This window comes from Miniopterus schreibersii, assembly GCF_964146895.1.
Source record: "Miniopterus schreibersii genome assembly, chromosome: X".
Taxonomy (NCBI): Eukaryota; Metazoa; Chordata; class Mammalia; order Chiroptera; family Miniopteridae; genus Miniopterus; species Miniopterus schreibersii.
Genome location: NC_138104.1, coordinates 22,296,670 through 22,309,880, shown reverse-complemented (window position 1 = coordinate 22,309,880; position 13,211 = coordinate 22,296,670). Strand labels below are relative to the sequence as shown.

The window sequence follows — 13,211 nt, the reverse complement described above, 5'->3', positions numbered from 1 at the left end:
TAAGCCACCTGTTCCATTTTGGAACAAGGTGGGGAATAAATACATGAATGAATAAATACATACATGAAAAATTACAAAAGCAGTGAGGCAAATGAATCTGCCAGGACTCTGAAAATGGCATATACCTCTAAAAATAGTCAATGTTAAGGGCTTGAAGCTTGGAAGCACATATGGGAAAGAAGCAGGTGAGGCTGCATTTGGAGGTGACATGTTCTGTGTGACTTCTGTGTCTTCTGAAGTGCCCTTATGTGTCTTATGTCTTGTGCTGCACTTGAGCATCAGGTGTGTTTCAGAGGACACACAATGCTATGCAAAAGGCTGTGTCTTTAGAGAGCACAGTTCATGTGCATTTTGTTTATGGGTAATTCAGATTGATTTGGAAGCTGGTGAGCCTGGGAATGGAGTAAAGGCTCCTCTTCCTAGTGAAGTATTAGGAGATAGTTGGATATAAATCAAATCAAGACAAATAAGAAGTGATCTACATTTACTGACTGATCTACCACTTGTTCCTGTGTGCTTAGCTGTGTTCCAAGCACTGTACATATATTGAGTCTTTTAATCCATACAACCACTCTGTATTATCCCCTTTTTACAATTTAAGTTCAAAGTGTGTAACTAGACAGCATACACCACATAGCAAATGATGGAAGCCAGAATTCTCCCAGGTCTCTTAGACTCCAAACTCTATGATTGTTCTACTCTGTAACACTGCCTTGCAACAAAACAAAAAGAATATGTAGGAAACTACATTCTTAGCATTCAAATGCCAACAGTGGCTTTAATTTTTCCTTAAGAATATATGGCAGTGCCCTTTGAAAGTTTTCTCACTTTCAAAAAAAGGGACTTTTTCATTATCACTACTCAGTAAGAAAAACGAAAACTTTTTCATGGCTTTTTTAATGATGGCAAGAAAATATTCTTCATAATAGAGGTGTGCTAATATTTGATTTGGGTGTTTTGGGGTCTGGATTCTCATTTAGGGTGTGTATTTTACAGGTTTACATACTGCTTACTTTAGAAAGTTGAGGCTTTAAATGAGTGTGCTCATATATGTGAAAAAATTCTTAAAGTGCCATATAGTTTGTTATTGTAATGCATATATATTGTTGTTCTAATTCCTAGAGTATGCTATTTTTTATATAGGCTACACAGAAGAAAGCATTACTGTGCAACAATTATGTTAAAGAAGACTCTCAGTTATTCTTTATGGTCTTGTTAATCAAATGTTTTGGTCAATGAACGTTATTAACTTTCACCTAATTAATGCACAATAAAAAATACTTAGTGTGATAACTAGACTGAAAAGTATGCAGTCTTTCTTGGGTGATACTGAAGACCCTTTGGCATCTTGCAGTAGCTCAAAGTTATTATCATTGCACCAACAATGAATGGGAATTTCAATTAATTGTGGGTTCTGTTATCAGAACGCCAGATGTCAGAGACTGCTACATCCTGAATGGTGTTTACACTCCTTTTGGTTTTCCAAAGTAGCCCCTACAGCTCAATAAATAGTGCTCTTTGGAGATCATTGCACTACCTTTTGGAAAGCCTGAAGGACATGACATCTTACTTGTCCTCCAGGGTCAGTGCTGTCTCCCAAGAGCAGAGCCTCCTGTACTACTCCTTTACTCTTAGAAGTTCCCTGTGGTTGAAATGGGAATAAGGTTGGATAATGATGCACTCTATCGACTAGGGCCTGTGCTTCCATTTCAAGGCTAATGAACAGGGAAATTGGGCACAAATATGGTAGCCCACTAAAACTAGCGGTCAAATTCAAGACAAGTATGGAATGAAGGATTGGGAGATGTATACACTAAAGGAAACGAGTAATAGGGAGAAATAAATGGAGAGAAAAATTAATATTTGAGAGGGAGATTAAGAGGTGGAGAAGATACAGGGGATGGGTGAGAAGGGGCAAGACAGAACAGAGTTGTATCAAACATTAAAATGAAGTATTGAAAGGACAGGACACTAGCTAAAAGATATAAAGTTACTTTCCTCCTTAAAGCAAATGAGGCCCCATTTTTCCCCTTTCATACTTGTGTGTTGTATAATTATCCACATGATCAGATGTGCCTGGTTTAGGACATTGCCTCATGTTTGCTTTTTCCCCCCAAACATTTGCCATTGAAACTGTCACACATGTGAATTGGGTAGAAATGAGAGTGAAACCAGTGTGTGTTGTCTGGAAGGAGATGGGTGTGAGAGTCAGCTTCTTAATGATTTGTCAGAATGATTACTGTTGCTGAATGTCTTTGAAAATGATACCATTGAAGGTGATAGTTGTCAGCATGTGTGAGTGGGGATCACTAGAAGGGCTCACATAGGGCCATCATTTCCTTTCCTCCATCATCCTCATGAAACACTCAATCTATGAATTGGGCTTGTAGCTGCTCTTGCAGAATCAGGTACCATTTTGACTATTTTTCTATTCAGTAAAGGCTGTTACTTTATGGAGGGCATATATTATTTCCCATAGCCACTAAAGACCTGGCAGGAGGAAATGGGCTCCTATTTCACCAGAGAGAATAGAACTAAACATAAGGAAAGTCCAGATGTGCTGATTGGATACTATGATTACTAAGGTTCTCCATTGGGTCTCTCCTGGCTTTATCAGGTCCTCCCTGAAGGCAGGAAAATGAAACTTCTACCATGGGCCTTCCCAACTATATACTTCTGAGATTTGCTAATATAATGAAAGATACTATAATAAGAGCAGTAAATGTTTAAAACAGCCCAGTTTAATCCTCTTTCTTGGTAGTTATATTTCTAAGAACTTCACTCATAGGATGGAAGTGCTACATTTTAAAAGTGTCAGATTACTTAGTTCTCCAGCAAACACAGACACCCTGTTACTAAATATATTGTTAATGAGATGATGTATTTTGGATGGCAGTTTCAGGGATATTCTAATGTTCAAAGTGTTTTTATATCAATTACCTCCTTCAAACCTCCTATGATGGAGGCAGGAATTATCACCATTTACAGAAGTCAAGAGTTTAGACAGGTTAAATGATCCATAAACTTGCCCCACTAGTAGCTACAAAGCAAGGAAGACCTAGAATTTAGATCCCCAAATCCTAGTCCAGTGGTGGTTGAACACTATACAGCTTACCATAAAATGGGAGTTACCTAACTCGTTTCAAAAATGGGTTTTAGCCAATGGAATATATAAAAATGAAATCTTTACAGAAGTAAGTGAAACCTAGGTGAATCTAGCCCATTTTCTCAGTCAGCAGTCATAGCAGTAGTCACTCCTTTGTCTTTCTAATTTACTCCTCCTAATGGCCTAACTTGCTAGCAGAAAGTAACAGCCTTTGTTAAAAATTAAAGAAAGAAAAGAAAATTGTTAATTATTTTCCCATGATTCTTGTGTTATTTTGGGGGCTTTGAAATCTTTTTTTATTGAAAAAGAATCTGATGCTCTTACAATTAAAATATTTAAAAACTATATTAAAATAGAGCATGACAGTCACCTCTCATCTTTCACCTTAGATTCATTCATAATTTAGTATTTAAAGATTTTGGCCCCTTTTCCTTCATTTAATAAATACCTATTGCCTTTTCTGATCAGAATCAGTATATATTTTGTTCAAGATGCTAGATTTAAGCCATTAATACATTTGTTATGTAGAACCTCTTTTACCCACCTTGCACTGTCAATTTCTTTAAATACTTAGTGCCAAGAATAAACTCTGTTTTTATGTCTAAATTTCCACTGTAATTACCACATGTAGTTTGGAGTATTTCAATTGAGAAAAATAAATTTGAAGGCCCACAAATAACATTTTTTTTTTACCAAAAAATAGAGGAAAACTAGAGAATTAATCTCTCCCTATGTAAGGGAAAATGTACATTTCATGAATCCAGGGGTAATAAATTCCTTTGGATCTCTTCTCATAATATGCTCCCAAACAGAATATTTTAACTGTTCTCAGGTACTTATTCTTACCCAAGTATAAGACTTCAGAAAGCTTCCCTTGGAGGGAGGGGGTTATGGCACAGTGTGCTCTGTGACCAACAAGTCAGAGGGTGGAACAGAACAACTCAAGTACTTAATTCACTTTCCTGGTAGCTAAATAAACACTAAGGCATTTTAATTTTTAAAGGCCACAAGGGCAGTGTTTTGTAAAAGATTTTTGTGAGGCATTGACTAGCAGCCTCTTAGCGAATTAAAAAAATCAATAAACCACTGAAAGTACCTATCACCAGCTAAACAGTGACCAAGTCACTAAGGATCATCTATTAGGAAAAGTGATGTTTGCCACCCATAGGAGATGGATCACCCCTTAAAAATACCTCTATATCCTTCCAACGTGGCTTTCCCCAAGCAAAGTCTTGGAATACCAAGATGAAAAACAGACATTTTAGTATGACAGATCTCCAACCAGCCTTCCTCACTGCCCCTGCCAGAAATGGCTCCTATCTCTGCTCAAGTGGTTTGGCTTCAGGAACACATAACACAGTACAGATTGCACATGGCAGGAGGAGTGGGAAGAAGTAGGGAAGAGATGGGAAGGGATTTTAGTGTCAAAGTAGGGGTTGTGGGACAAGGTCACTTCCCAGGAGAGCTCCAACATCAGCAACTCCAGTACAAGCCTCCTAACAAAATACTTTAATAGGCCTCCTTTACCTCAAAGGACTTCATGGAAGATCACAGGTTAGAGACATATGTGCAACTAGCTAGTGCATAAATCTGAGTTGCATGCTGAATTTCAGCACAGACCTAGTTTATTAGTTATCTCAGTTTAAAAATCAGATATAACAAAATTGGATGTTAAAATAGGCTAACCTGGAGCATGTTTTATAGTTCACTCAGAAAAGAGTTGTGCCTTCTTTTCATGTGCTTAGCTCTGTGCTGAGTGTTGTTGGGGATATTACAGATAAGACAAGATTCCTTGTCCTAAGATAATTTTCAATCTAGTTGCAGGAATCAAACACACACAGTTCATAGGAAATTCCCAGTAGGTAATCTTAGAGGCAACAGATTCAGTGGCAGATAGGTCTTCCCCATTCCACTCCCACCATTTATTTTCCTCCTCAGCCTGCAAGATAACAACCATTTTGAAGCCTGCCCACACTATGCCATATGTACCTAGCAGCATATAGCTACCTGGCTTGTTTTCCAGAAAAAAACCTTTTCTATTTTATCATCTATCTGCTCAAAAAATTTCCCAGTAAATTCTTCATTACTGTTCCAGTTGTATCTTCATTCCTGATTTCCAAGGCCATACCATGTCTATTCACCTTTCTGTTTTCTCACTTCCTCATCAATATGCTATATACATTTCTATTTCCAAGCTTTAATACTCACATTTCCTGCTTTAGATGCCTTACCTTTTCCTGCTTATCCATTCTGTAAGACCCATCTCTCTAGTCTTACTTCTGCCAGTAAACCCTCACTGTTTACCACAGGTTTCTTTGATCTTTTCTTTTGATATGCTACAGCATTTATACTACATTCTCCCCATATATGCACCTAGTTTTCTTTGATCTGATATTATCAATTTCTGTTTTTTATTTACTCAGCTTATTTCTCCAATAAGATAGCTGAGTTACTCAGCATAATCTATCACTATACTGATCCTCAATTTTTTGTATACTTGTTAACTGTCCCAGTGACCGATTCAAAGGAAAGGAAGCTAGAACAGTAGCAGGAGGGAGTTGGTCATTAGAGCCAGGGTTGTGAAATGCCTGCTGCTTAGAACTAGCCAGTCTATATGCTTTTTACTTTGGAAAAATTATTTCTATATTTTTAAAATGTTCTATATAATATTTTGCTTTTAGCTTTGTGTATAAATGTCACTTCTTAAATTATGCCATATACCGTAACTTTGCATGCTTTCCATTTCTTTTTCAAAAATGATTATTGTTCTGTGCTTTCAGGCTAAATTTATGTGGGAAAGCATTTCTCTATGTCTGTCCTCTGTCATTCCTTTTCTTTTCCTGCATGCTCTGTTTTCAAGGAGCTAGAAAGTGTTCTAAAAAAATAATTCTGGACGTGACCATATGACATCCAATGAGAAGGCCCAACAAAACTTCCAGGAATTTTAGGGGAAGATGTCAAGTGGAACTCCTACAACAAGGAAGACTCAGGTGACAGTTTTCTAAAATGCTTTCAGAAGACAAGCATAGCACCATCCAGGGATTTCATCTGGGGGAGAATTGGCTGTTTTGCTGTACCTTGAACCCTGCCCATCTGTGTTGCCAATATATGGTTTTGGCCCCAAGATGGCACCTGGGAAGAGATGTGCCTGATGAGTAGAGTCATCCCCACTGTTGGGGAAAAACAGAAACAATGCCACCAACAACTTCAACTATAACAACCACTCTAAAATATATCCTCCCACCCCCCAGCCTTCTTTGGGAACCTGGATCATTGCCTCCACATCCACCAACATATAAAGGCAAATATGCATGACCTGTCTTCATACATTGGGTCTCATTTCATATACTGAAGGTCATTTATCCATTCATTTGTTTATTTGCTTACTCATTAAATATTTATTGAATCAGGTACTGTTCTAAATAGATGTTGGGGTACAGAGGTGAATAAGTCCTAGTTCCTGACTTTAAGAAACTGATGGCCTAGTGAGGGACACAGACAAGTCTGTCAATGATTAAAGTTTATTGAGGTAAGTATAATGTAAAAATGAACACTGGAGAGGGGCATTTATTCAAACCTGAGCTTGAAGAGAGGGGCAATTAGAGAAAGCTTCCTGGAGGAGGTGACCATTGAACTGAAATGAGTCTTAAAGAAGGAATAGAGCTATCCATGTAAGAGATGGGTGGCATTTCAGATAGAAAGAGCAACATTATAAAGGCAGTATGCATAACACACTATTAGCTGAGGTTCTATGAATACAACTAAAAGTAGTTCAGGATAGCTAGTACATAGAGCGAGAACAGGAGAGGGATGGGAGATGGTGCTGTGAAAGCAATCAGGTACTGTACCCTGGAGGACTTATTTATGCCATGCGAAGGACTTTGAATTTGATTGTGAAGACAATGGGGAAACATTGAAGCAGGGAAATGATATAATATTTGTGTGTCAAAATATCACTATAGCCACAAAAGAAGAATGGATTTGGGAGAAGAGAGATGGAAGGAGACAAGTCAGGCTATTGGAGTCATGCAGGTGAGAAATGGCAGTGGCCTGAATTAGAGAGGACAATAGAATGAGAATCTTTAGGAAGAAGAATTAATAGAACTAAGAAACTATTCAGATGGTAGGAGGAGAAACTGGAGGAGGGTGAGGTAGGGAACACAAGAAAAGTTGTGGTTCTTGTTTTAGGTGGGGAAAGGCTATGGAGAATAGTTTACGTTTGAAAATATTTAGAGTGAGGGTCTTATGAGCCATCCACATAGAGGTATTCAGTAAGCAGTTAACTCCATGGAGTTAGGGCACAGCAGAAAGGTCAGGGCTGAAGGTACATATGGGGAGTCACTAGTGTAGATGGTAATTGAAGCCATACAAGTACATGAGGTGACCTAAGGGAGAGGTGTGATGATAAGAAGAGATGATGACCTAAGATAGCTCCTGGGGAATATTATTTAAAGAGTTGATAGAAGACTCAGAAATATAGGAATAGCCTTTTAAAAAGTGTTGTGTGAAAGAAGATGGGGAGGAGTTGGTGTCATGAAGTTTATGGTCAGAAATGTCAGTTTTGACTGAGAGGTCAATGTTGGTAAGGACTGAAAAGTAACAATTTTCAATGATATCAGGGACTCAGTGCAGTGGTTTAAGAAGTGAGGGCTAAGGAAGCCTAAATTGCCTTTTTAAGACATTTAAATAAGGAAAGTCTGAGAGACTATAGAAGTTAGAGAAAGCCATGAGGTGACAGAGTGTCTTAATTTTAAAGGAAAAAGGGATCTCAGCATGTCTTTTAAGTCAAATAGGAAGTGTCCATTGAAGGGGAGAGATAGAAGATACAAGGGGAAATAGGAGAAGTGAGAGGGACTGGGACTTAGACACCAGTAGAAGGATAAACCTTAGGCAGAAGAATGAGAACTGCTTCCAGTGAGATGTGAGATAAATGCATAGGACTGGGAGAGAGAGTAAAGTCAAAAGAGCTCCAAACTGATGGCCTCCATTTTTCTCATTGAAGTAGAAAGAATTTCATATGCCAAAATTAAGAGAGAAGAGGGTGAAACAGAAGTTTGAGTGAAGTGGTAAATTTTGGAATATTCAATAAGAGAAGTGGGAAAGGAAGTCAGCAAGGGGAAAGAAGAATATTGCCAAGCACCATTTATGACCCAACTATTGTCTCTGAATACCAATATGTATGTCTGTATGGTTTTACCCCAACAACTTTCAGTAGCCCCAGTATGGAAGTGGAGGTTTTGTGGTTGGATTCTGTCAGGGTAGGGTTTTGCAGGACAATTGCAAGAAAAGGTCAAAGAACAAGAGTTTCCAGAGCAGTGGTTTAAGAGCAATTTAAGTTGTTGTGACATAGAGTCTGGGCCAGGAGGAAGCTGAGAAATTGACTAAAAATGTAGAGATTCAGGAACTGGAGGTTTTGTTGAGATCAAAGAACAGATAAAATAGAGTAAGGGCTTGAGACATTGAAAAGGCTAGCAGGATGGGAAGCTGGGCTCAAATAATGAGATAACAGGGTTGAATATTTCAGGGAAAGGGTCATTATAGATAAAGGCCTGGAGTAGCTGTGGTTCTCCACTAGGTCTGCAAATCATCTATGGTGCTTAAAAAATCATTTGCTCAGATTCTGCACCCAGGAGTCCTGATGTAGTAGGTTCTGGGTGGACTCTAGACATTGGTATTTTATGGAATTCTACAAGTCACTGTGATGTGCAGCCCTGGTTGAGAATTGCTGGTTTAAAAGGTGGCCATAAGAATGGATTGCAGATGTGGAAGGGAGATAAAGTTCATTAGAGTTGATGGAAGTCAAGGAGTTAAAAGAAAAGTGTGTAAATGAGATGTCCATTTACATATTACATTTCACAGAGTGATGGCAGCACTGAGTGCAGGAATGAAGACTGGAAATAAAAATCCTCAATGGATAAGGGGACTTGACCATGAGAACTAAATGGCAATAACCTCACAGGATGGGGGTTTGTAGGCAAGTGCAGTAGTACTGACTTCAAATACACATTTTGGAATAAAAAATGAATGAAATTCTGTCCTTTCCCATTCTCCCAGGCCTAATGACTTGAGATAAGGAAGAATGAGTAGCACCCATCAGAAATATCTGTGGAAGTGGTACCCTCATTAGATAGTAAGGATTACAATTGTTATTTTTAACCCCAGCTACTTAATGGAAACACCCTAGGAAATTTAAAAATGAAAAGTGCTTGGGTCTAGCCCAGACTAACTGAATCTGAATCTCTGAGGGTGGGGCTCTGACATCTCTCTTTAAAGTTTTCCAGATGGGAGTGATGCACAGTGAAGTTTGAGAACCTAAGGCAGGAAGTGAAGAGGACATTAAAAGAAGAGGTTGAAGGTGTAGGGGAATTTGTAATGGAAAAAGTTCTACCCACTGGAGGAAGTACGGAACACTGGGGTGGGCCATGTAGGAGATGACTGATGTCTAGAGAGGCTTTTCTTTCTTTCAAAGGTAATAGGATGAAGAAAGGTGTCAGGATGAGAAACAGGAAAGGTTGCTAGTCCTCAGAGTTAAAACAAGAACTCATGTACACCTAGAGCGTCCCAACACTCTTTGCATTTTATGGTCTAGTCACCAATTTGTGGCCTTCATTCTAGGTTCCAATAGAATATGCATGATATGCTTAAAAAGTAGTACTCATTTGGTCTTCTGCTCTCCACAAATATCAACCCAGAGCTGATCAGGTTGAGTCTTATCATCCCAAGGTTCAGGTAAGGCTGAATCTTTATATAAATGACCAATGCTCACAGAATTTCCTGAAGGAGATACAGACATCTTAGTGTTCCTTAAAAAAAAAAGTTCTCATCTAGGTTCCATTCAATCACTAAACATTTATTGAAGACTAGGGCTAAAATGTGTCCAAGTTTTTTTAATGCTACTGAATAATAAATAGTGTAGCTATTAAAAGCTTTTGTTCTGTAGCCACAGTTGGGACCTCTTTTCAAATCTTGATTTTGACTCCTGCCAGCTATATAACCTGTGTATGTTATTTAACCTCACTCAGCCTCATTTCTTCATCTATAAAAAATAATAATACAATAATAATAAAGTCTACCTTATAAGATTTTGGTGATTAAATTAGATAACCTTATAAGCACTACACATATGGTGAATGTTTCAGAAATTATAGTTATTAAGTGTGCAGATGTAAAGCAGGAGCTAGGAATGTGAGACTGCAAAGATATAGTTGCTGCTGTCAAATACCTCAACTTTTGGCTAGAGAAATAGGTATGTAAAGAAGAAAAAACAATCCAGTTTTGATAATTGTCAAGCTCAAAGTATACACTGGGTAGTCCATGGGACCATCAAGAGAAGGGCATTTAACTTTATCTGCAGAGTGAAGACAGGAAAAGACTTGCTAAAGGAGAGGAAGCCCAAGAGTGTGTCTTTAAGAGTAAAGACTAATGGAAGTTATCTACACAAAGCAGAAGGGAAACGGTTAAAAGTAAGACTTTCCAGGCCTTGGCCTAGAATGTGTAAAAGCCTGGCAGTAAAAGAAAAGCCAGCAGGGGATGGACGAAAATGGCAAAAGGGATTAAGAAGTACAAATTTCCAGTTATAAAAATAGTCATGGGGGTGTAAATTACGGCATAGGGAATACAGTCAATAATATTGTAATAACTATGTATGGTGCCAAGTGGGTTCTAGACTTACCTCACTTCTTAAAGTGTATAAATGTCTAATCACTATGTTATACACCTGAAAGTAATACAATATTGTATGCCAACTGTAATTGAAAAATAAATTTTAAAAAAGAGAATGCCAGCAGTTGAGGGAGCATGAAATGGGTATGGGACACTGGGGACCATAGGAAGAATAGACAATAGAGAAAGATGGGGGCAGATCATGCAGGCCCTTGGATAGCATGCTAAAAAGCATGTGTAATGGGTAGTCATTTAAAGGTCTTTAACAAAGACAAGAATGCAGTGAGATTATTATATTTCAAAAGATTACTCTGGCCCAACATAATAAATTGCAGGGAGCAAAATTGAAGACAACTAAATCAGGTGGGAAATACTGGTACCTTGGACTGAGATTATGGTTTGTGGGGATAAAAGGAAGAAGGTGGATTTAAGATGAGTTTGGAATATAGAATAGAGAGAATGTGGTGACAAACTAAGGTAGAATTAAAGTAGGAGTCAAAGAAGCCCCCAAATTTATGGCTTGGATAGTTGGACCAGTGCTGGGTTACCCAATATCCAGAATAAGCATGTGCTAAGTGCCACAAATCAGGGGTACCCAATATGTGGAAACATTGATTTGGGAATATTGTTTTTTAAAAGACTTAATCATTTTAGGAATGTCAGAACTTTTTAGACTTCCTTATATTTTTATGCTTTAGTATTGTTTTTATTTGAATTACATGTTGGAGAAGGGGGTGATCATAATCTTTTCATTACTTAGAGCCTCCCAAAGGAGGAGGTGTCTAAGGCCTTAATCCTTCTCTGATCTGGGTGGTTAGTGGTATCTTTTCACTGAGAACATTGGAGACACTGGAGAAGGAGCAAGTTTAGTGTAGTGCATATATAGTCCATTTTTATGGGCAGAAGTTCTACAGCTTCAATTTTTCAGAGTGGTCTTTGATCCCCAAAAGATCACCAACCACCGGGAGTAGATTTACTATGAAGTAAATAAAGCTTCTGCAGAGTTTCTCATTGCCTGGGACTCATCCAAGGCCCTAGGAGGAGCCCTAGGAATTTTGTATTGTTTTTACTTAAAGAGAGCATTCTTTTCAAATTATATAAAGTGGTCCCACAAAAGCTGGATATATCCCCTGCTAATCACAGATTAGGGAATTATGCAACATTACTTAACATCTGGGAGTGGATGCCATCCAAGATGAACGAGTGTGAAGAAAGGATTGTGAAAGGCCAAAGAGTGTGATACGAAAGTCAGGAGGAGCAATGCAAACAAATAAAGAATGATAACTGAGGGAAGAGGAGGAGGTTCAGACCACATTGTCAAGGAAGTAGAAAGAGAGATGGTTAGCCATGCCCAACATGAATGGGATATTAGGAAAAATAAGGAAATGATTACATGAGTAGTTAGGACACCTTCAAGGAAGTGGCAAAAACAGAAAGGTGGTTGTTCTGTTTTGCTTTCCTGAACAAATAAAAATGGTAGTTGAATAACTGTAAATGGTAACTACAGTCCATAAACATGCAGGGAGATAAAAGGATCAACAGAAAACTCTTTAACTTCACTGTTCAGTTAAGATGATATTCATAAATAAAGTAAACTCACTGTCTTGGCCACTGTGGCTCAGTTGGTTGAGTGTAGTCCCATGTACCAAAAGATCACCAGTTGGATTCCCAGTCAGGGTATATGCCTGGGTCTTAGGCTCGATCCCCAGTAGGAGATGTGTAGGAGGCAGCCAATCAAAGTTTCTCTCACATTGATGTTTTTCTCTCTCCCTCTCTCTCTAAAATCAATAAAAAACATTAAAAAATAAAGTAGGCTCACTGTAAAATTGAGATCTATACTGAAGTTAAGTTAGGTAGCACTTATATACTTTTCAAAATGGGTACTAAATGTGTTCCATGACCAGGCAAAGGCTTTGAGTGACAGTTGGTCCCCCCACTTCCTAATCCTGTATCCTAATCCTCTTAGTACTTGAATTTCCCTAGTTCTGTCCCATATCGCTGTCCCCTGGCTGATGAAATGGAGCAGTCAGAGAAGGTAGAAAAAGAGAAGAAGCCATAAGAATGAAATTTGAAAATAAAAGGTTTTGAATTTAAAATTATACTGGGTAACCCATAAAACTAGTAATTCATGTCTGGTTAATTAAATGGTGTCTGAAATTCAGCCTGAGGAAACATCTATTTGAACCAGAATGTTCTAAATTGGCCACCCTGGCAGTTCTGAAGTTGATTGGTTTTATTTGGTGATACAGATTCATACTGACTTGCCCAGTATTAGGAGTGTGAATATTATTTTTTGAGGGTGAAATGCAGCCTTACCAGAGATGCATGCTCAAATTTGTTGATATGTCTATTATGGAAGCTACTAGATGCCATTTTACCTTTTCACAATAACTTCCTCTGGGATCAATTTGGGATCGACTAATTTCATTACAGTTCCCAACTT

General features: G+C 38.2%; 1 protein-coding gene across 6 annotated transcripts in view; it reads left to right on the top strand.

Annotated features, from left to right (window-relative positions):
- Positions 1–13,211, top strand: part of PAK3 (p21 (RAC1) activated kinase 3) — a 259,546-nt gene that overhangs the window by 174,213 nt on the left and 72,122 nt on the right. The window lies entirely within an intron of this gene.